The following is a 21,628-nucleotide window of genomic DNA, read 5'->3' as shown; positions in this document are numbered from 1 at the left end:
ACAGAATAACATAGATACATAGATAACTTCATGTCAAAACAGATCACAGATTCAGTCTCTGCGGAAAACAGTTCACAGATTCAATCTCTGTGGTGTAGTCGGTTCACGTTGCTGGAGTGACTCATTCAATAGTCCTTCCATGGATTTAACAGTTTGAACTTCCGAACTGAATTGGCTCCGTTCGGAGGGACCACGTGTGTGATCTGGTAGAGGTAATAATGGTTCAGATGGGTCATCTTCTGTTTCGACTTTTCCTTTTCTGCTTCTTGGAGACTCTCTGGGCTCCACTGTCAGCTGCCAGCTGCCAGCTGCATGCGCAGTTCCTCCTTCTCTTCCTCCTTTTTCCGTAGTAGAGCCACCTTCTCCCGATGTTCCGTAGACTTTCGGTGCTCCTCCATGATTTCTGTATGGTGGGAGTCGAAGTTACAAGTTGGGCAGGACAGGACATAGTAATATTCGGTGTCGTCCTGATCTAGGCCAGCGAGAGGGTCTTCTATTTCCTCCATACCCAGCTGGGCGTTAGCCAGCTTTTGTTCCAAGTCCAGACATCTTTTCTGAAGAGACTTCTTCATGCGTACCTCTTCATCCAGCTTTTTCTGGGCTTTCAGCAAGTCGTTTACTAATGACCTCATTTGAGATTTTACTACTTCAACTTCTTTTGGAGATTGATTGATCGGACTATTCAATCCCTCTACCGGAGCAGCTGTTTCAGCGGTCTGTTGTTCTACGTTGACGTGAGTCAGCGTACTTTTGGCATCCAAGGGTTGCTCTGTTGCAGTCATCTCAGTCTGTGTTGCCACCTCAGCTCTTCCAATAACCTTTGAGAGCTCCGAACCCCTTTCATTTGAATATTGAAGTTTGTGTTCAAGTTTTTCCCATTTCAGAGTCCTGTCCTTCAGCATATGCAGGAGTTGGCTGACCGTTAACTCCTCTGACATCAGACGTTTTGTGTGCTCCTGCTCCATTTTCTCCATCAGCTGCTTCTGTTGTCTTTCCAGATTCTCCAACTCTATATCAAAGAACTCTTTCGTTGCATTCAACTCTTGCTCAAAACGGCGAAGCATTTGTTCTAATTGCTGTTGTAGTTTGAAATGGAGTTGAGTTCGAGCCCGGTGTCCCTCAGAAATGGGCACATCAGTAGACTTGCCAGACTCAGAATCCACAGTTAAACTATGTTGTTGTTGCTCAGTGGAATTCTGTGCTGAAACTTTGTCTTTTGCACCTGAGTTGGGCTTACCATCATCCGTTCCAGAGTCTGGGCCGACTATCTTCACTGAGTTCTCACTCGTTATTGTTTGTAGGAAATGCCAGTCCATATTCATTTTCCTAATCCACTCCCGTCCTAGTAGTGGAGAACCTCCTTCAGATATCACATATAAGTCCATTATTTGACTGTCTTCGCCCTTGTGGACCACTGCAACCTCTATTTTCCCGATGGGGTACACTCTTTGCCCCGTGTATGTTTTCAATATAATCCCCGTATCCTGTAGGGGAATATGTTGGAATAACTTTCCGTAATCTTTCTTATTTATGACCGTCAATGCCGATCCAGTGTCCAATTCCAGTTTTACTTGGACTCCTTCTATCTGAAGAGTGACCCAAATTGTCTGGAGGTCTGCACCCTTACCAGCGTTGAGTACTCTTAAGCTAGCCAGTTCATTACAGCTTAAGCTAGCCAGTTCATTACTGCTAGCGTCTGAATCGGACTCCTGGTCGGTCACCTTGTGTACCTTTGCGTATTTTCCTTGCGGTGACTTCTTGTTGCTGGTCTTCTTCCCTGACCTGCATACTCTAGCTATATGTCCAAGCCTACCACAAGTTCTACATTCTTGGTTTTTAAACCAACACTGGTTCTGATCATGCGTTGTCTTTCCACAACGATAACATTTGCCAGAACTCACACCCAATTTGTGTGCACTGAGCTCCGGTGACCGTAGCTGCATTGCTGCCGTGCCTCTCGCTGCGGCTTCGTGTGCTGCTGCCATAGTGACCGCCTTCTCAAGCGTCAGCTCATTCTCCTCGAGCAGTCGCTTTTGTGTATCCTGTTTAAATAAACCACACACAAATTTGTCTCGTAGTGCATCTGTCAGTCCCGTTCCAAACTGGCAATATTTCGCTAATTTACGCAATTCCAGCAAATATTCAGCATTGCTTTCATGCTGTAGCTGCCTTCTGTCGTAAAATTTAAATCGTTCCGCTAGCATCAGCGGCGTGGGGTTTAGATGATCTTTCAGGACAGTAACAATCTCATCGAACGTCTTATCCGCCGGTTCATCTGGTGATAACAGGTGTTTCAATTGCCCGTATGTCTTCGCACCCATTAAATTTAATAATGTTAGAGCTTTATCTTGGTCACGAATTTTATTGGCCTTACAATAATTTTTTACTCTTTCAACATATATGGCCCAATCTTCGAGGTCACTATCAAAGGTGCTAATATTCCCGTGTTTAGGCATTGTAGATTTGCAATTTCTCAGATTTTATTTTGTTTACTTGTTATCAAAGATGGCGGCTTCCCGCTCTTGCCGTCGTCCTCCGCCCACAAAATGGCGGTTTTCCCGCGCTTGGCGGTCTTCACCCGTCCCCCGACGCCGTCTCCCTTCAGCCCCCGAGTGCGGCCCTTATCTTCTGTGCGATCGATAGCCCGCGCTGTGCACCGCGGCTCTCGCACCTTGAGCTTCTGCAGCCATCGCGCCTTTCAGTCCGAGTGCGGCCCTTATCTTTGGTCCCGATCGCTGGCCCGCGCTGCGCCTCGCACTTGAAGCGGCTCCCGGCCTCTGGCTCACCCGCTCGCGCGGCTCTTGCTCGCTCCCTCCCGGGCTCTGGCTTACCCGCTCGCGCGTTTCACCGCGGCTCTTATCAGGGATTGCGATCGCCCTTATCTTCTCCAACTTCCCCAGCCCTGTCTTTGCAGCCAACGATGCACGGCTTACCCCACCACCTAGGTTGAACAAGGAAACTGCAGAAAGACTTCTGTCAGTCGCTGGAAGCTGTCAGGATGGCTGCTGCACTCCAGTGCTCAGTCGCTGATGGAGGCTTCAGAGTCCTAAAGCCTGTCGCTTCTAGTGGGGTGGTGATGTTTGAAACCTCTCTTCAACTGCCGCAGGGTAAGAACCTGACTCGTCGCCAGTGTTAAGTGTGTGTATTGTATTGAACAATTAACACAAAGACTTAAACGTATAACTCAAACAGGTCTTTACTGGTTGGAGGTAGGGACTATATGTAGGTCTTTACTTCATGCCCACAGGTGGGAACTGAGGGGAGATCAGTACCCACAGTACTATTTATACCCCTATGGCCAGGAGTGGTACTGCGTATCACTACGCCCTACAAGTAGTGCAGTCCTGTCCATAGGTTCAAAGTAGCACACATATTACATACACAACAAACCCGAGTTTGAATCCATGAGCCACTTCCGCTGGGAGTCCAATGTCATCCCTTTTTCAGCTACTAGGCCACTCACTCCTGGAGGCACCTCATTCTAATTTATATGAAGGCCTAATGATTTTTTAAATTAATTCATGGGATGTGGGCGTCGCTGGCAAGGCCGGCGTTTATTGCCCATCCCTAGTTGCCCTTTGAGAAGGTGGTGGTGAGCTGCCTTCTTGAACCGCTGCAGTCCGTGTGGTGAAGGTGCTCCCACAGTGCTGTTAGGGAGGGAGTTCCAGGATTTTGACCCAGCGGCGATGAAGGAACGCCGATATATTTCCAAGTCAGCATGGTGTGTGTGTGACTCGGAGGTGATGGAACTTGGAGGTGGCGGTGTTCTCTTGCGCCTGCTGTCCTTGTCCTAGGTTTTGATTTGGCCAGCCGAGGTTCTTGGTTACAGCTCTACAAGCGTATGAGCGTACGAAAATGACAGGCAGAAAAAGACCAGCTGGTCCATCAACCCTGCCCCACAGGAGGGCCATCATGGCTAAACACTCCTTCCCTCCACCACTCGTGCCCACACACCCCTCCCCCACTCCCAACGCCAGAGGTACCACCAACGCTGCCTCCGCAAGACCCTGCAAGTCCATTGGCAGGATAGGTGCACCAACGTCCGTGTTCTCGCTGAGGCCAACATCCCCAGCATTGAAGCTTTGACCACGCTCGATCAGATCCGAAGGATGGATCACATTGTCCGCATGCCCGATACGAGACTCCCAAAACAAGCGCTCTACTCGGAGCTCCGACACGGCAAGAGAGCCCCAGGTGGGCAGAGGAAACGCTTCAAGGACACCCTCAAAGCCTCCTTGAAAAAGTGTAACATCCCCACCGACACCTGGGAATCCCTGGCCCAAGACCGCACAAAGTGGAGGAGAAGCATCCGGGAAGGCGCCGAACACCTCGAGTCTCTTCGCCGGGAGCAAGCGGGAAGCCAAGCGCAGGCAACACAAGGAGCGCACGTCAACCCAAGCACCCCACCCACCCGCCCCTTCAACCACCGTCTGCCCCACCTGTGACAGAGACTGTAGGTCCCCCATTGGACTCATCAGTCACCTGAGAACTCATTTTTAATGTGGAAGCAAGTCATCCTCGGTTCCGAGGGACTGCCTAAGCGAAGAAGACTCCCACCGCCACCTCCACAGCCGTGAAATCTCCTAGGAGAGGTGAAAAAAAAAACAAAGCCAATAAGGGGCAAAAATACTCTGGAAATTTGCTCTCCGACATTGAAACCAGTCCAGGAGCTCACACGGACCCAGTGTCATCTATAAAGACACTTACCTTCTCTACGATGCCATCTCTGTCCCAGTCAGGAACCAGTCAAGCTTCCTCTTGAAGGCTTGGAGAGAGTCAGCACCCAACCACACTAGGTCGGCAATGTGTCCCAGAGGCTGGCTAGGAAAGGAAGAATGGCTTAACATCCAGCCTGTAATCCTTTCATCCTTTCCCATCAGCCTTACCCTTTGTTTCGCTCAGTGGGCTGAAGCTTACAACGGGCCCTCCAGTGTTGGGCGGTGGGGGGGGGGGCAGTGTGGGGGGGAACGCTGGGGGAGGGAGGAGTTGGCTGAGTTGGGGGAGGGGGGACTAATTGGAGGCTAGAGCGTTCGGAACCTGCCCTTGTGAGCTTTGGGAATTCCAGTTGATGCCAGACTCAAATGATCTCAGCCCGGCCTCCTTCTGTTCATATCGGCTAATTGCTGGGGAGGGACTGTCACCACAGTGACTGCCAGTTCAGGTAACCTTACCAGGCCAGACCTGCCATTGAGGCCGCTGTCATCAAGAATTTCTGGTTTGCAAAGCCAGAAATCTCCTCCTGTAACTGTGAAAAGAAAGGGCTTTGCAAGATCACGAGGCAAATGCAGACGAAGAAGATATTTCAGCCCAGTTTAGCTCATCTATCCGAAAACATAGATACATTTCTCACCTTTCCCCAATCTTAGGAACATAGGAACAGGAGGAGGCCATTCAGCCCCTCAAGTCTGTTCCACCATTCAATGAGAACCTGGCTGATCTGCAACCTAATTCCATCTACTCGCCTTCGCCCCATATCCCCTAATACCTTTGGTTAACAGAAACCTATCGATCTCAGATTTAGCATCAATTGCCGTTTGCGGAAGAGAGTTCCAAACTTCTACCACCCTTTGTGTGTAGAAGTGTTTCCTAACTTCACTCCTGAAAGGTCTGGCTCTAATTTTTAGACTATGCCCCTCGTCCTAGACTCCCCAACTAGCGGAAATAGTTTCTCTCTATCTACCCTATCTGTTCCCCTGAATAGAAACATAGAAACATAGAAGATAGGAGCAGGAGTCGGCCATTCGGCCCCTCGAGCCTGCTCCGCCATTCAATGAGATCATGGCTGATCATCCAAATTCAGTACCCGGTCCCTGCTTTCTCCCCATATCCCTTGATCCCTTTAGCCTTAAGAAATATATCTAACTCCTTCTTGAATATTTTTAATGAATTGGCCTCAACTGCCTTCTGTGGTAGAGAATTCCACAGGTTGAAACCTTGAAAACTTCGATCAGATCACCCCTTAATCTTCTAAATTCCAGGGAATACAACCCTAGTTTGTGTAACCTCTCCTCGTAATTTAACCCTTAGAGTCCGGGTAACATTCTGGTAAACCTACGCTGCACTCCCTCCAAGGCCAGTATATCCTTCCTAAGGTGCGGTGCCCAGAACTGCTCCCAGTGCTCCAGGTGTGGTCTAACCAGGGTTTTGTACAGCTGCAGCATAACTTCTACCCCCTTGTATTCTAGCCCTCTAGATATAAAGGCCAGCATTCTATTAGCCTTTTTGATTGTTCTCTGTACCTGTCCCTGACATTTTAATGACCCTAATCGTGAATGAATTGAAGGTTTTCACCTCCCCAGAAGATCATTCCAAGTTGTGATCACCCTTGGTGTAACGAGGTACCTTGTGAAGTCTGACTCAAGTTATCCTTTGGCCACTTTGAGTCGATGGCCTGTTACTCCGATATCTGGGCTTCCCTTCAACTAGTTATCCTGATTTAGAAAGATCACCTTCCTTGTTCTCAGGATGTCTCAAAGCTCTTCACAGCCAATGAAGTACTTTTGAAGTGGAGTCACTGTTGTAATGTAGGAAACGCCAATTTGCGCACAGCAAGCTCCCACAAACCGCAATGTGATAATGACCAGATCATCCGTGGGATCTTTTACGCCCACCTGAGAGAGCAGACGGGGCCTCGGTTTAACATCTCATCCGAAAGACGGCACCTCCGACAGTGCGGCACTCCCTCAGTACCGCGCTGGGAGTGTCAGTCTATTATCTTGTGCGGTGTGGGATTGATAGGGAATGGTGATATTTTGCTTCTCCTCTGCTACCTTATCTCCAGCCGTCAGTACCATGACAGACATCGGAGGCAAGGACTATCTTCAGCGCGTGCCTGATGTGTCCACTGAAGGGTTAACACTCTGGTGGGAGATTACTGGGAATTTAATCTGCAGTTGATCACTGAGAAATGACATTGATTTCTACATTATATAACATTTATTTATTTAACTTTTTCTATTTGCCACTCCTGCCATGAAAGAGCTGTCTCTCACTGGATTACATTCCACAGGTGTTAGTAGCACTTGAATATGCTGGGGATTGACATGTCATTTTTTGTCAGTTTAACGATTTGTTTTAGTTTGTCTTAAGGCGTAAAATAATTCATCCCATTAGCCGTAAGATGTTTCGGTTTAGCAATAAGCACCGATTATTCAAAGGTTATTTATTTTTTGGTTGTGGAAGCACCCTGTTGTACAATCCGCCGAAACTATACACTGACGCTCTGTGTGTCCGCCGTGACTCAGTGGACAGCACTCTTGCCTCTGAGTCAGGGGATCAAGACCCACTCCAGAGACACAGAAATCTAGGCTGGCAGTCCCAGTGTAGCACCGAGGGAGTGCTGCACTGTCTAAGAGGTGCTGTGTTCTGTGAAAGAGCCGTTAAACTGAGGCACCCCCCCCCCCCCCCTGCCGGAAGCTCTTTCAGGTGGGCATAAAAGATCCCATGGCACTATTTCAAAGAATTCTCCCCTACATTACAACAGTGATTACACTTCGAGAGTACTTCATTGGTTGTAAAGCGCTTTGGGGAACATCCTGAGGTTGTGAAAGCAACATAATTCAGAAGTGCTGAGTGATGTCGAGTGCTTTTTCTTCTTGTAGTGAGCGGCAGCAGATTGCTTTAAGTGTTTCCTATCTTGCCAACTCCCCCGCCAAAGCAGAGATAGATTTTCATTTCTAGAGCGCCTTTCACGACCTCAGGACGTCCCAAAGCACGTTACAGCCAATTAAGTACTTTTTTTTCCTGAAGTGTAGTCACTGTTATAATGTAGGAAATGCGGCAGCCAATTTGTGCACAGCAAGCTCCCACAAACATAGAAGATAGGAGCAGGAGTAGGCCATTTGGCCCCTCGAGCCTGCTCCGCCATTTAATGAGATCATGGCTGATCATCCAAATTCAGTACCCTGTCCCTGCTTTCTCCCCATATCCCTTGAGCCCTTAGAAATATATCCAACTCCTTCTTGAATATATTTAATGAATTGGCCTCAACTGCCTTCTGTGGTAGAGAATTCCACAGGTTCACCACTCTCTGGGTGAAGAAATTCCTCCTCATCTCTGTCCTATATGGCTTACCCCTTATCCTTAGACTGTGACCCCTGGTTCTGGACTCCCCTGCCATCGGGAACATCCTTCCTGCATCTAGTCTGTCTAGTCCTGTTAGAATTTTATAAGTTTCAATGTGATAATAACCAGATCATCTGGATTTTTTTTCAGTGATATTGGTTGAGGGATAAATATTGGGCCCAGGACACCAGGGAGAGCTCCCCCCCCCCCCCCCCCCCTGCTCTTCTTCAAAATAGTGGCCATGGGATCTTTTACATCCACCTGAGAGAGCAGACGGGGCCTCGGTTTAATGTCTCACCCGAAAGACGGCACCTCCGACAATGCGGCACTCCCTCAGTACCGCACTGGGAGCGTCAGCCTGGATTTTTGTGCTCAAGTCTCTGGAGTGGGGACTTGAACCCACGACCTTCTGACTCCGAGGTGAAGAGCTACCCACTGAGCCAGGGCTGACACACGAGTCAGTCACGTTGGTGTGGGACTGGAGTCACAGCTAGTGTACAGGACATTAGTTGGGTCCACATCACGGAAGACCTCTCCTGGTCCCTCAACACCTCCTCTTTGGTGAAGAATGCCCAGCAGCGCCTATATTTCCTAAGGAGGCTGAAGGGATGTAACCTGTCACCCCTGATCCTCTCTAACTTTTACCGCTGCACAATAGAGAGCATCCTGACGAACTGTATCACAGTATGGTATGGCAGCTGTAGCTACTATGACCGGAAAGCCCTGCAGCGGGTAGTCAAAACTGCCCAACGCATTACCGGCACCCGGCTACCGACCATAGAGCACATATACCAGAAACACTGTTTACGGAGGTCATTGAACATCATCAAAGACCCTACCCACCCCAGCCACAGTCTGTTCGCCCCCCTGCCATCTGGGAGACGCTACAGATGCATTCGCACCCGTACGACCAGATTTAGGAACAGCTTCTTTCCCAGGGCTGTCATCCTACTGAACTCCACAAATAAACTCTAAAGCCTGCACATCTGCCAATGCACTTTATTATGTTTATGTTTACGTTAATGTATTACAAGCCAAATGTATGTTGAATGTTAAATGTCTTAATCTAAATGTACACTCTCGGGAGCCGCAAGCCTACATTTCGTTGTACTGCACTTGTGCACTAACAATGACAATAAAGTTGATTATTATTATGACAATCCAAAAGATTCATGGTCACTTCTACTGATACCAACTTTTTATTTCCAGTGTTTTGTAAAACTGAATTCAAATTCTCAAAATACCATGGCAGATTTGAATGCTTGTCTCTTTAGGTTAGTAGACGAGTAATATAGACCACTACACTACCGTACCTACTAACGTGAAGTGGAGTTACAGGACAGGGGTCAAGTGGATGAAGGCAAGCTGATGTAATTCAACACAAAAGCAAAATACTGAGGAAGCTGGAAATCTGAAATTAAAAAAACAGAAAATGTTGGAAATACTCAGCAGGTCCGGCAGCATCTGTGGAGAGAGAAACAGAGTTAACGTTTCAGGTCGAAGATCTTTCAAAGTTGTCTTTGTATTTGCAAGTGGTTGTTCCTGAAACAAATCACTGTGCACAGCTCGGGTCTCCATGTTACAAAAAGGATCTAGAGGCACTGGAGAAGGCGCAAGAAAGATTTACCAGAATGATACCAGAACTGAGAGGATATACATATCAGGAAAGGCTGAACAGGCTGGGGCTCTTTTCTCTAGAAAAGAGAAGACTGTGGGGTGACCTAATCGAGGTATTTAAAATTATGAAGGGGGTTCGATAGGGTAGATATGGAGAAGATGTTTCCACTTGTGGAGGGAGATCAGAACTGGCGGCCATCAATGTAAGATGGTCACTAATAAATCCAATAGGGAATTCAGGAGAAACTTCTTTGCCCAGAGAGTGGCGAGAATGTGGAACTCGCTGCCACAGGGAGTGGTTGAGGCGAATAGCAGAGATGCATTTAAGGGGAAGCTGGATAAACACATGAGGGAGAAAGGAATAGAAGGATATGCTGATGGGGTGAGATGAAGAGGGGTGGGAGGAGGCTCATGTGGAGCATAAACTCCGACACGGACCAGTTGGACTGAATGGCCTGTTTCTGTGCTGTAAACACTGTGTAAAGTTGAACATTGCTATGTTTCCATCTTAATTTTGTCCTTCATTTTCTATCGAACTGATGAGGAAGGAGGCATTGCTGGATTTGGTTCTGGGGAATGAGGTAGGTCAAGTGGAGCAAGTGTCAGTCGGTGAACATTTAGGGAACAGTGATCATAATATCATAAGGTTTAGATTAGCTATGGAAAAGGACAGGGAGCAATCTAGAGTAAAAATGTTTAACTGGGGAATGGCCAATTTCAGTGGGATGAGAATGGATCTGGCCCGCGTAAACTGAAATCGAAGATTGGCAGGCAAAACTGTAATGGAACAATGGGCTGCCTTTAAAGAGGAAATAGTTCAGGTACAGTCGAGGTACATTCCCACTAGGGGGAAAGGCAGGGCAACTAAAGTCAGGGCTCCCTGGATGACGAAAGAGATAGAGAATATGATGAAGCAGAGAAAGAGCGCGTATGACAGATGTCAGGTTGCAAATACATCTGCGAATCAGGCTATATATAGAAAGGTCAGAGGAGAAGTGAAAAAGAAAATAAGAGGGGCAAAGAGAGGGTGTGAGAATAGAATGGCAGCCAACATAAAAGGTAATCCAAAAGTCTTCTATAGGCATATAAATAGTAAAAAATTAGTAAGAGGAGGGATGGGGCTGATTAGGGACCAAAAAGGAGACATATGCATGAAAGCAGAGGGTATGGCTGAGGTACTAAATGAGTACTTTGCATCTGTCTTCACCAAGGAAGAGGATGCTGCCATTGACATAGTGAAGGAGGAGGCAGTGGAGATACTTGATTGGATAGAAATTGATAAAGAGGAGGTATTAGAAAGGCCGGCTGTACTTAAAGTAGATAAATCACCAGGAGCAGATGGGATGTATCCTAGGATTCTGAGGGAATTGAGGGCGGAAATCGTGGAGGTACTGGCCATAATATTCCAATCCTCCATAGAAACGGGGGTGGTGCCAGAGGACTGGAGAATTGCAAATGTTACACCCTTGTTCAAAAAAGGGTGTAAAGATAAACCCAGCAACTACAGGCCAGTCAGTTTAACCTCGGTAGTGGGGAAACTTTTAGAAAAAGTAATCAGGGACAAAATTAACAGTCACTTGGAAAAGTGTGGATTAATTAAAGAAAGCCAGCACGGATTTGTTAAAGGCAAATCATGTTTAACTAACTTGATTGAGTTCTTTGATGAGGTAACAGAGAGGGTTGATGAGGGCAATGCGGTTGACGTGGTGTACATGGATTTCCAAAAGGCGTTTGATAAAGTGCCACATAATAGGCTTGCCAGCAAAGTTGAAGCCCATGGAATAAAAGGGACAATGGCAGCACGGATACGAAATTGGCTAAGTGACAGGAAACAGAGAGTAGTGTTGAACGGTTGTTTTTCGGACTGGAGGAAGGTATACAGTGGTGTTCCCCAGGGGTCGGTTCTAGGACCACTGCTTTTCTTGATAGATATTAATGACGTGGATGTGGGTGTACAGGACACAATTTCAAAATTTGCAGATGACACAAAGCTTGGAAATATAGTGAACAGTGAGGAGGATAGTGATAGACTTCAAGAGGACATAGACAGGCTGGTGAAATGGGCGGACACGTGGCAGCTGAAATTTAACGCAGAAAAGTGTGAAGTGATACATTTTGGTAGAAAGAATGAGGAGAGGAAATATAAACTAAAGGGTACAATCCTAAAGAGGGTGCATGAACAGAGAGACCTGGGGGTATATGTGCACAAATCATTGAAGGTGGCAGGGCAGGTTGAGAAAGCGGTTAAAAAAGTATACGGAATCCTGGGCTTCATAAATAGAGGTATAGAGTACAAAAGTGTGGAAATTATGATGAGCCTGTATAAAACACTGGTTCAGCCCCAACTGGAGTATTGTGTCCAATTCTTTAGGAAGGATGTGAAGGCCTTAGAGAGGGTGCAGAAAAGATTTACAAGAATGATTCCAGTGATGAGAGACTTCAGTTACGTGGATAGACTGGAGAAGCTGGGGTTGTTCTCCTTCGAGCAGAGAAGATTGAGAGGAGATTTGATAGAGGTGTTCAAAATCATGAGGGGTGTGGACAGAGCAGATAGAGAGAAACTGTTCCCATTGGCGGAAGGGTCGAGAACCAGAGGACACAGATTTAAGGTGATTGGCAGAAGAACCAAAGGCGACATGAGGAAAAACATTTTTACTCAGCGAGTGGTTGGGATCGGGAATGCACTGCCTGAAAGGGTGGTGGAGGCAGATTCAATCGCGGCTTTCGAAAGGGAGTTGGATAAGTACCTGAAGGAAAGAAATTTGCAGGGCTACGGGGAAAGGGCAGGGGGGAGTGCGGGACTAGCTGAAGTGCTCTTGCAGAGAGCCAGCACGGGATCGAGGGGCCGAATGGCCTCCTTCCGTGTTGTAACCATTCTCTGATTCTATGAGCCCTGGTGCACTCGTGAACCAGGAATAAACTGTTCAGTTTGCCTCTTGTCCTGGTGTTGCATGTGGGTCTGTCACTCTGAAGATTGTCAGGGAGGCTTAGAGCTGAAAATCAATTTCCATCAGCGCTTAATACCTCAAGACTACAGCCCCTGTCTGCCAGTTCCCATTTGGTACCCCTTGTAGTAATTGTGTGTATGTATGGATCAAGAGTGTAATCCCCCTGTATTCCAATACTGGGGGATTTCAATTAAGAGCATTTGCGCGAGAACTACACTCCATTTTCCTAATGAAGATGAGCCAAAGGTAAATTAATTGTAATAGCAAATTCGCTTTAATCCCTGTGTATTATAATTAAGAAAAGGGCTGTTATTTTCAGTCTTGCTGCAATGTAATTAAGTGACACGTGGGTGTGCCGCCAGATCTCCTCTCCCACCCGCTTACTTTAACCTTGGGTGTTCAATGAGACACATTGAGCCAGAAAGTAATTACATTAAAGGGATTTCGTTCCCTTTTAGGAAGGGAAGACTTTAAAAAAAAACACACCAGATTTTACCCCTTCCTTTCCTGCAGATGTCGACTCCTCACCCAGGATAAGATTCAAACAGGCGCTGGGCAATTGTTCCCTCTAATTTTTTATTTTAGGGGCGGGGTCCCTTTAAATTTGCCTCGCGGCCGCGGTGTCTTTTCCAGCGGCGGCAGCAACTGGCGAGTGTCCGCGCACCTTAGTGGGGGGAACGTTGGCGCTGGGTGGCCCCCCGCCAGCTCACTCGAGAGGCGGTTATTCGCATGTGAGCCTTGATATCAAGTGTCGCCAGGCTATTCAACCTTGAATGGCGGGGGGGTGGGGGGGGGAGTGGGGGTGGAAATCAGCCAAGGCTCCCGAATGCTGTCCAATGTCTCCTCTTGGATAAAGTGTGTAGACTTTGGGAGACGACATGATTGGGCTATGTTTTAATATGCCCCCCCCCATGGTTGAATAGTCACTGTCTGGGATCCAATATGGGTAAGGTACTGGCATACCAAGGTAGATGGGGAGGGTACAAAATAGAGGGTGGAACTCATATAGCAACACCAACCTGCATTTATATAGCGCCTTTAACATAGTAAAACATCCCAAGGCACTTCACAGGAGCGATTATCAGGCAAAATTTGACACCGAGCCACGTAAGGAGATATTAGGACAGGTGACCAAAAGCTTGGTCAAAGAGGTAGGTTTTAAGGAGCATCTTAAAGGAGGAGAGAGAGGTAGAGAGGTTTAGGGAGGGAATTCCAGAGCTTATGACCCAGGCAACAGAAGGCACGGCCACCAATGATGGAGCGATTATAATCGGAGATGCTCAAGAGGCCAGAATTGGAGGAGCGCAGATATCTCGGGGGGGTTGTGGGGCTGGAGGAGGTTACAGAGATAGGGAGGGGGGGCGAGGCCATGGAGGGATTTGAAAACAAGGTTGAGAATTTTGAAATCGAGGCGTTGCTTAACCAGGAACCAATGTAGGTCAGCGAGCACAGGGGGTGATGGGTCAACGGGACTTGGTGTGAGTTAGGACATGGGTTAGCACACCCCAGGGTTGGAAGTGTGTATTGTGCCGCTGTATCTCTACATTTGTGCACATACCGAGATAGGGTGGCAGATGGCTAGCTAAGTAGATAGACATTGTCAGTGTGGGACTGAACGATAACCAGCAGGGGGTAGATTGCCTGCAAATATTGACACACCTGTGACTCCCTGCATCAACTCCCAAAAGACAGTGTCAGGCACCCAAGGGAAAGGTCACTGTAGCAAATGTTGTTATTAATATACAGCAACAGATATAGCACACTAGCAAACTACAGAAATCAGACGAGAGATAGCAAGAAATCTGATGACATTGCAGATCCCCTTGTGGACTCTGCAGGGACCCCATTTTTAGAACTTATAATTTGTATTCAGTAATTTGACTGTCTACCCACCCTCTGTCTGTCTGTCTGTCTGTCAGCCCGCCATGGCTCAGTGGGCAGCATCCTCACCTCTGAGTCAGAAGGTTGTGGTTTCAAGTCCCACTCCAGAGACTTGAGCACAAAAATCCGGGTCTGACACTCCCAGTGCAGTGCTGAGGGAGTGCCGCACTGTCAGAGGTGCCATCTTTCGGATGAGACGTTAAACCGAGGCCCCGTATCTGTTCAGCTGGACTTTTAAGGTCATGATTTGAAGAGGAGCAAGAGAGTTTCTCCCAAGTGCCCCGTCTGCCCTCTCAGGTGGACGTAAAAGATCCCACGGCCACTATTTCGAAGAAGAGCAGGGGGAGTTCTCCCCGGTGTCCTGGGGCCAATATTTATCCCTCAATCAACATCACTAAAAAACAGATGATCTGGTCATTATCACATTGCGGTTTGTGGGATCTTGCTGTGTGCAAATTGGCTGCCACGTTTCCCACATTACAACAGTGGCCACACTTCAAAAAGTACTTCATTGGCTGTAAAGCGCTTTGGGATGTCCGGTGACCGTGAGAGGTGCTATAGAGATGCAAGTCAGTCTATCTATCTGTCTGTTTCACTCGCCAGTTCTCATTCCGATTGCGACCTCTGTGGAAACAATTTTTTTTAACCTTTACCGGTTGTTGGGGACTGCAGAAGAAACCTGACTTGTTTTGTAAAGGGGTCCATCCACAGGCCTTGGGCACCCCATTAACATATTCAAGGGAACCTAAAAATGGGCCCCAGGGATTTAGCAGTGGGGCCGCCGTCTGTGCAGGTTGTGGACAGGCCGGCCCACGGTTAAATCAGTGCCCTTTGCGCCCATTTGACACGCTAGAAATGGGCGCAGTGCCAACCAATTTCAATCCCATCTTCTTTTCAGCTTCATCTTCACACCTGACCTGAAGTGCTAGGCTAACCCCTCTATATCTGTTATTGCAAACCCCTTGATATCTGCTGTCACTACCCCCTCCCCCCTCCCCCCCCCCCTCTGTAGTCCTAGCTCCTCTATTAGCTGTTGGTGTTTCAAACTGCATTTCGTTGCTAGATAACAACAGAAAACGCTGGAAAAACTCAGCAGGTCAGGCAGCATCCCTGGAGAGAGAAACAGAGTTAAAGACCTGAAACGTTGACTCTGTTTCTCTCTCCACGGATGCTGCCCTGGCCTGCTGAGTTTTTCCAGCGTTTTCTGTTGTTATTTCGGATTTCCAGCATTCACAGTATTTTGCTATGGTTTCGTTGCTAGATAATGCTTTTTTTTTAATCACCAAATTTATTATAATAAAATTAGGCCACTGGTCTGAACCGTTAACTCTGTTTCTCTCTCCACGGATGCTGCCTGACCCGCTGAGTATTTCCAACATTTTATGTTTATTATCTTATAAAATGAGCCGAATTTGCGTTAAAATCAGGACCACTAGTTTCCAGTGGCTGAATATGTGAAATTGCCTTTTTTTTTACATGGGATTCCAGGATTTTTTTTTAACCAGTTTTTTTTGGGGGGGGGAATCACATTCCACGATTGTAATTATTCGTGACAACACCAGGAGCTGACTATTGCCTGTAATGTCCCAAAATGTTCTACATTGACTCTGAGCAGCAGCGCTGGATAACAGTGATTGAAAGACACAAAAAGTTCCATTTTGGGATTCTAAGCATTTCACCCACATTTTCAGGGGGGTCACACTCCACGATTCTGTCCGCAGTCAACAATAGTCAAGACTTGATGCAACTCGATAATATTGGAGGGGGTTAGGGGAGGGGGGGGGGGGAAGCAACGTGTCTCATAACAGAGGCGAGACTATATTGAGTCACCATATGACCGACCGCATTTACACTGGTGTCCTGGTCATGAATTCATGTGGCTCTAATTCCCCTTAATTGTCTATTGTTCGTGACCCTGTACTCACTCCGGAGCACGCCTCGTGTCTCTAATCCCGGTTTCCCGATGTGGTTGGTTGTCACCGGGGGCTGTGTTGGGATAAATCTTGCAGACATCTGCTCGCTTTGGCAATCGTGACACCCTCTCAGGCCCCATAGCTTTCCTTCTCTAACCCCGGCCAACTTCCCAGATTACAGGACGCCGAGATAAGGTGACAGCTGAAATCTTCCTTTTCCACGCACATAAATCTTCCAAAATTAAGTGACACCTTTCCATTCCCTCCTTCCTTCCTTCCATCCTCTCCTCCTGGTCTCGCTCCAGGACCAAAGCATCCAGGATCCGATCTCTTCAGATTTATATCCCAAGGTAAGATGCATTAGCCATCAGATAAAGCATATTACGAACTATAATTAACTTTTAAAAATCGCGCTCCGGTTATTTAGTAGTGATCCTGGTTTAAGGGTTTAGCACCACTGATAAAATTATTTCTAATGACCTAAACTTCTTATATTTTAATGCTGGTCCCCGACTACGTTATCTCACTCGTCGAGAGGGTTGGGGACAGATGTGTTGGGTGGAAAAAGCTTGGGATCCTTTCAATCAATATTGCATTCCTCTTATAATGAACTCAATTGGTTATAACAGAAACTTACTGCAGATTTTAGGCACAACTCTTATAGTGAAGTGTTGATGTAGCCCTTTGCTGTTTCGTTCATTTTGAACAATGCTTTGAGGATTTGGATCGGTGAATATTTTTCATCAATATATCATTACGAGCACTGATTTGTTGTGGTTCGTGCACAGTTCTTGTTGCAGAGGCTACCTTAAACTATCGAGCGACCCAGCCAGCTACAGGTTGGTCACCAGGGGAGCGGGAAGGACGGAGACCGCCTTTGCTTGGTGCGCGCACCAAGATTGCAAATGTGTTGGTGAAGATTTCTCTCTCCTGCCCCTATTGCAATAAAAGGGAATCTGATAAATAGTTCACGGAGAAAAAATTGCAGAGATAGGGGGGGAAGAGCGGGGGAGTGGGGTCACTCTTCGAGGCAAAGTCGATGGGCTGAATGGCCTCCTTCTGCGCTGTAACCATTCTATGATTCTGTGATTCCCAGGGTTGCCAACTTTGGTTGGATGTATTCCTGGAAGTTTTTTTTATCGCCTGACCTCCCGCCTCCAGCCACCCTGCACAGTCAAAGAGCCTTCCCTCACCCCCCACCCCCATTTCCAATATTTCTATAATAATTGATATATATCAAAGAATATGATCATTATTTTTAAACATCCCTACGATTTTCCTCCCGGGTCTCAGCGGAGTCCAGGAGACGAAAGTTCAATTTCTAGCAGACTCCCAGGCAATTCTGGCGGGTTGGCAACCCTCTTCTCCCCCCACCCACCTCCCCCCCCCCCCACCCACCCCTCACCAGACTGGATAACTGTCCCGTTTATAAGCTGGGGTTTGTTTTTTTACATTAGTTTGAGCAGCTTTTACTCGTGTTGTTGGTCACCACCCTGCCCGCCGCAACACTAAAGTAAATGTGAAGGTAAGGGCTGGGAGGATCCCAGTAAAAGATAAAACGCTTTGAGAGAGTCTAGTAAAGTAATGAACTTCGGTGTTGAATCGAAATAAAAACCAGTTTCAACTGAAATCGCTGGAAACACTCGGCAGGTCTGTGGAGAGATTTTAGGGTCCATTCTCAAAACTTACTTTTTTTTCTCCTGATAATCTATCAGCAATAATTTTAATTCATATTTCTGCCTTCCTATTGCACTGTGATCTGATCGAATAGATGGTATGAAAATAATTAGATTCATAATTTCCATTAAGATAAAATCAGAGAAACTCGCTTCCTGTCCCTTGTCTGGATTAAGAAGGAAATCCAGGACAGTTTCGATAGAATCCAGTCTCTGTCATCGTTTTTTAAAAAGTTTTTTGTGTAATATCATGTTTAATAAAACGACAAAAATCGGTGGGTAATATAATAAAACGGAAAACGCTGAGTGTTTTTTTTGAGCCAGTCAAACGTTTTCCTAATATCATACTTGAATATAATGGTCGCAAAGTTTGGCATGAATTTTTTTTAAAGGCACATGTTTCGGTATGTGTATATTTAGACCGTTTTACCAGCAGGAGGAGGAGCGGTCCCTTTAAATGTATGTTTTTTTCCCCAGTTAAATGACAATCCATTGCAAGTGGGATAAATAAAGTCACTTGGGAACAAAGGTAGACTTGAAAAGAGTAAATATTTTGCTTCGGGCTGGCCTGCCTATTGGGTCTACAGATCCAACATCTTCAGGAGTTTATTCAGCCGCGATTGAAGCCTCTTAAATGAGAAGCACGAAAAAGTTTTTGTTAGTTTAGAATCAGTTAGAATTGTTTCAAGTGAATGGACTTGGGGAGTGAGGGACGGAGGAGTGGTCTGTGTCTCTCCGGAGAGAGAAAAAACCCCACATTTCACCAAGTTTAATATTTGCTGATTTAGGAAGTCCTGCACCAGTGATCTGTTTCGTGTAGATTACCTGCAAACCCCGATTGCAACTGTTCACCTGAGCGGTGCAGTTCATTGAAACCGGTCGCCGCACAGACCTGATCCTGCCAAAACGCTTGGGCTTGACCTTATCCCTTCCAGCCTGTTTGTTCTTTTACCGTAATAACAACAGAAAACGCTGGAAAAACTCAGCAGGCCAGGGCAGCATCCGTGGAGAGCGAGACGGAGTTAACGTTTCAGGTCTGGGACCCTTCGTCAGGAAGTGTTCTTTTTACCGTGATTGTTCCCTGGGATGTGCCAGCGCTGAGAGCGGAGCTTCCCTCTTTTGTCAAAAGGCCACATGAGCCATTGGTTCAAAGCCCTGGGGAGGACTTGCCCTGATCTGGTAGCCCAGGATTCGTCAGAGCCCTGCATTCATACCCACTCAGTGCTGCTCTGAAACGCGCGTCCTCTTCATAAATGCAGCCTGATATCTCCTGAGACCTGGAGATCAGACTCACCTGTCCCACCCTCAGCCCACATCAGTGCCACACTCACCCAACCCAAGTCCTGTTCGAAGATTCCATTCCAGGCGATAATTACCCCAGTCCTCATCTAAACTAACGGAATATAGACAGATAGACAGGTAGATAGATAGATAGATAGATAGACAGACAGACAGGTAGATAGATAGACAGACAGGTAGATAGATAGACAGACAGATAGACAGACAGGTAGATAGATAGATAGATAGATAGACAGACAGACAGACAGACAGGTAGATAGATAGACAGACAGGTAGATAGATAGATAGATAGATAGACAGACAGATAGACAGACAGACAGACAGGTAGATAGATAGACAGACAGGTAGATAGATAGATAGATAGATAGACAGACAGATAGATAGACAGACAGGTAGATAGATAGATAGATAGATAGATAGATAGATAGATAGATAGATAGATAGATAGATAGATAGACAGACAGACAGACAGACAGACAGGTAGATAGATAGACAGACAGGTAGATAGATAGACAGACAGGTAGATAGATAGATAGACAGGTAGATAGATAGACAGACAGGTAGATAGATAGATAGATAGATAGATAGACAGACAGACAGACAGACAGACAGGTAGATAGATAGACAGACAGGTAGATAGATAGACAGACAGGTAGATAGATAGATAGACAGGTAGATAGATAGACAGACAGGTAGATAGATAGATAGATAGATAGATAGACAGACAGACAGACAGACAGACAGGTAGATAGATAGACAGACAGGTAGATAGATAGACAGACAGGTAGATAGATAGATAGATAGATAGATAGATAGATAGATAGATAGATAGATAGATAGATAGTTAGTATCTATCAAGCCCCACTCCAGAGACTTGGGCACAAAAATCTAGGCTGACGCTCTCAGTGCAGTGCTGAGGGAGTGCTACACTGTCGGAGGTGCCGTCTTTCAGATGAGACATAAGAAATAGGAGCAGGAGTAGACCATTTGGCCCTTTGAGCCTGCTCCGCAACCGAGCCCCCGTCTGCTCTCTCAGGTGGACATAAAAGATCCCGCGGCCACTATTTCGAAGAAGAGCAGGGGGAGTTCTCCCCGGTGTCCTGGGTCAATCCCTCACAAAGTTGACGGAGTACAGCTAGCCTAGCATATGCCAACTCAACCGAGACAAGACAAGATAGATAGATGACTCTGGAAACACAGAGCAAGTGAGCCAGCAGCTGAAAAGGCAACAGTTGGGTTAAGGCCTGGGTGTAACCCTTACAATCCAAAACACAAATCCGCTCCTTCTCTTTTCAGCTCCTGTCGTGTATTGCCAAGAATGTTGCAGTTTGAGTGTCTGAAAGGGCAGTGGGGGCAGATCCAATCGTGGCATTCAAAAGAGAATTGGATGAGCACCTGAAGGGGAAAAAATTGTACAAGGCTGGGGGGGGGGGGGGGGGAAGGACTGGTGGAGTGGGATTGGCAGAGAGCCGGCACGGGCTCGACGGGCCGAATGGCCTCCTTCTGTGCTGTAACCATCCTATGATAGCTAGAAAGAACAGCTACCCTGTGCAAATATGTACATTGAAAACGAGAAATGATTACAGCAGGATCGGTGGGGTGGGAGAGAGAACAGAGCTGGGGGGGTGGGGGGGGACAGCAAGTATTAATAACCAGAAACTGTTAAGGGATTTGTTAACCGTTTTCGTGGAAGGTGACAATAACTGACCTTCGATAAATGCCCTGGATATAATAATTTACAGGCTCCTGCCTTCGATCTATTTCATTTTCTTTCCAGTTTTGAAAAAGGGTTTCCACCGGAAACATCAACTCAAATTTCTCTCCACGGATGTTGCCTGACCCGCTGAGTTTTTCCAGCATTTTCTGTTGTTATTTCGGATTTCCAGCATCTGCAGTATTTTGCTATCGTTCCTTTAACCTGGGCCAGGTTGGCTGTGAGTGCGAGCACTCGGTTCTAATAGGTCTGAGGAGCAGTGATTGGGTGCAATTTCTGCGTCAGAACACATGGCAGTCAGACTGAGCCAGAACTCAAATCCCACGCATTCTCCACTCACTTCCCTTAAGCTCGTCTCTAACAAGGTTAAGCTATATTTTAGTTGAGGCTTAGCCCTCCGATTTCTCCATTTAACATATTTTCCCCCCTCTCGGTAATTCTACTGAGCAGATATATATATATTTTGTTTGGAGCCAGTTCGAAAGTAATAAAGTGCTGTCTCAAGCTTCTAAATCT

General features: G+C 46.7%; 1 protein-coding gene across 7 annotated transcripts in view; it reads left to right on the top strand.

Moving 5' to 3' along the window:
- The first annotated feature begins 16,337 nt into the window (after positions 1-16,337).
- Positions 16,338-21,628, top strand: part of LOC147096692 (homeobox protein otx5) — a 213,841-nt gene continuing 208,550 nt past the window's right edge. For 3 of the 7 annotated variants that reach the window (XR_015074534.1, XM_085973291.1, XM_085973285.1), the window contains exon 1: positions 16,338-16,773. The gene's annotated coding sequence lies outside the window, so the exon portion shown is untranslated. Of the gene's footprint in view, positions 16,774-21,054; positions 21,478-21,628 lie in introns of those variants that run through there. The other 4 variants (XM_085973292.1, XM_085973288.1, XM_085973286.1 and 1 more) reach the window with 3 other exon arrangements.

The sequence above is a fragment of the Somniosus microcephalus genome, chromosome 34 (genome assembly GCF_052327205.1).
Source record: "Somniosus microcephalus isolate GS21.2 chromosome 34, FLI_Smic_1.0, whole genome shotgun sequence".
NCBI classification, from domain to species: domain Eukaryota; kingdom Metazoa; phylum Chordata; class Chondrichthyes; order Squaliformes; family Somniosidae; genus Somniosus; species Somniosus microcephalus.
Note: the sequence above shows the minus strand (reverse complement) of the source record. Positions and strands in the feature narration are given on the sequence as shown.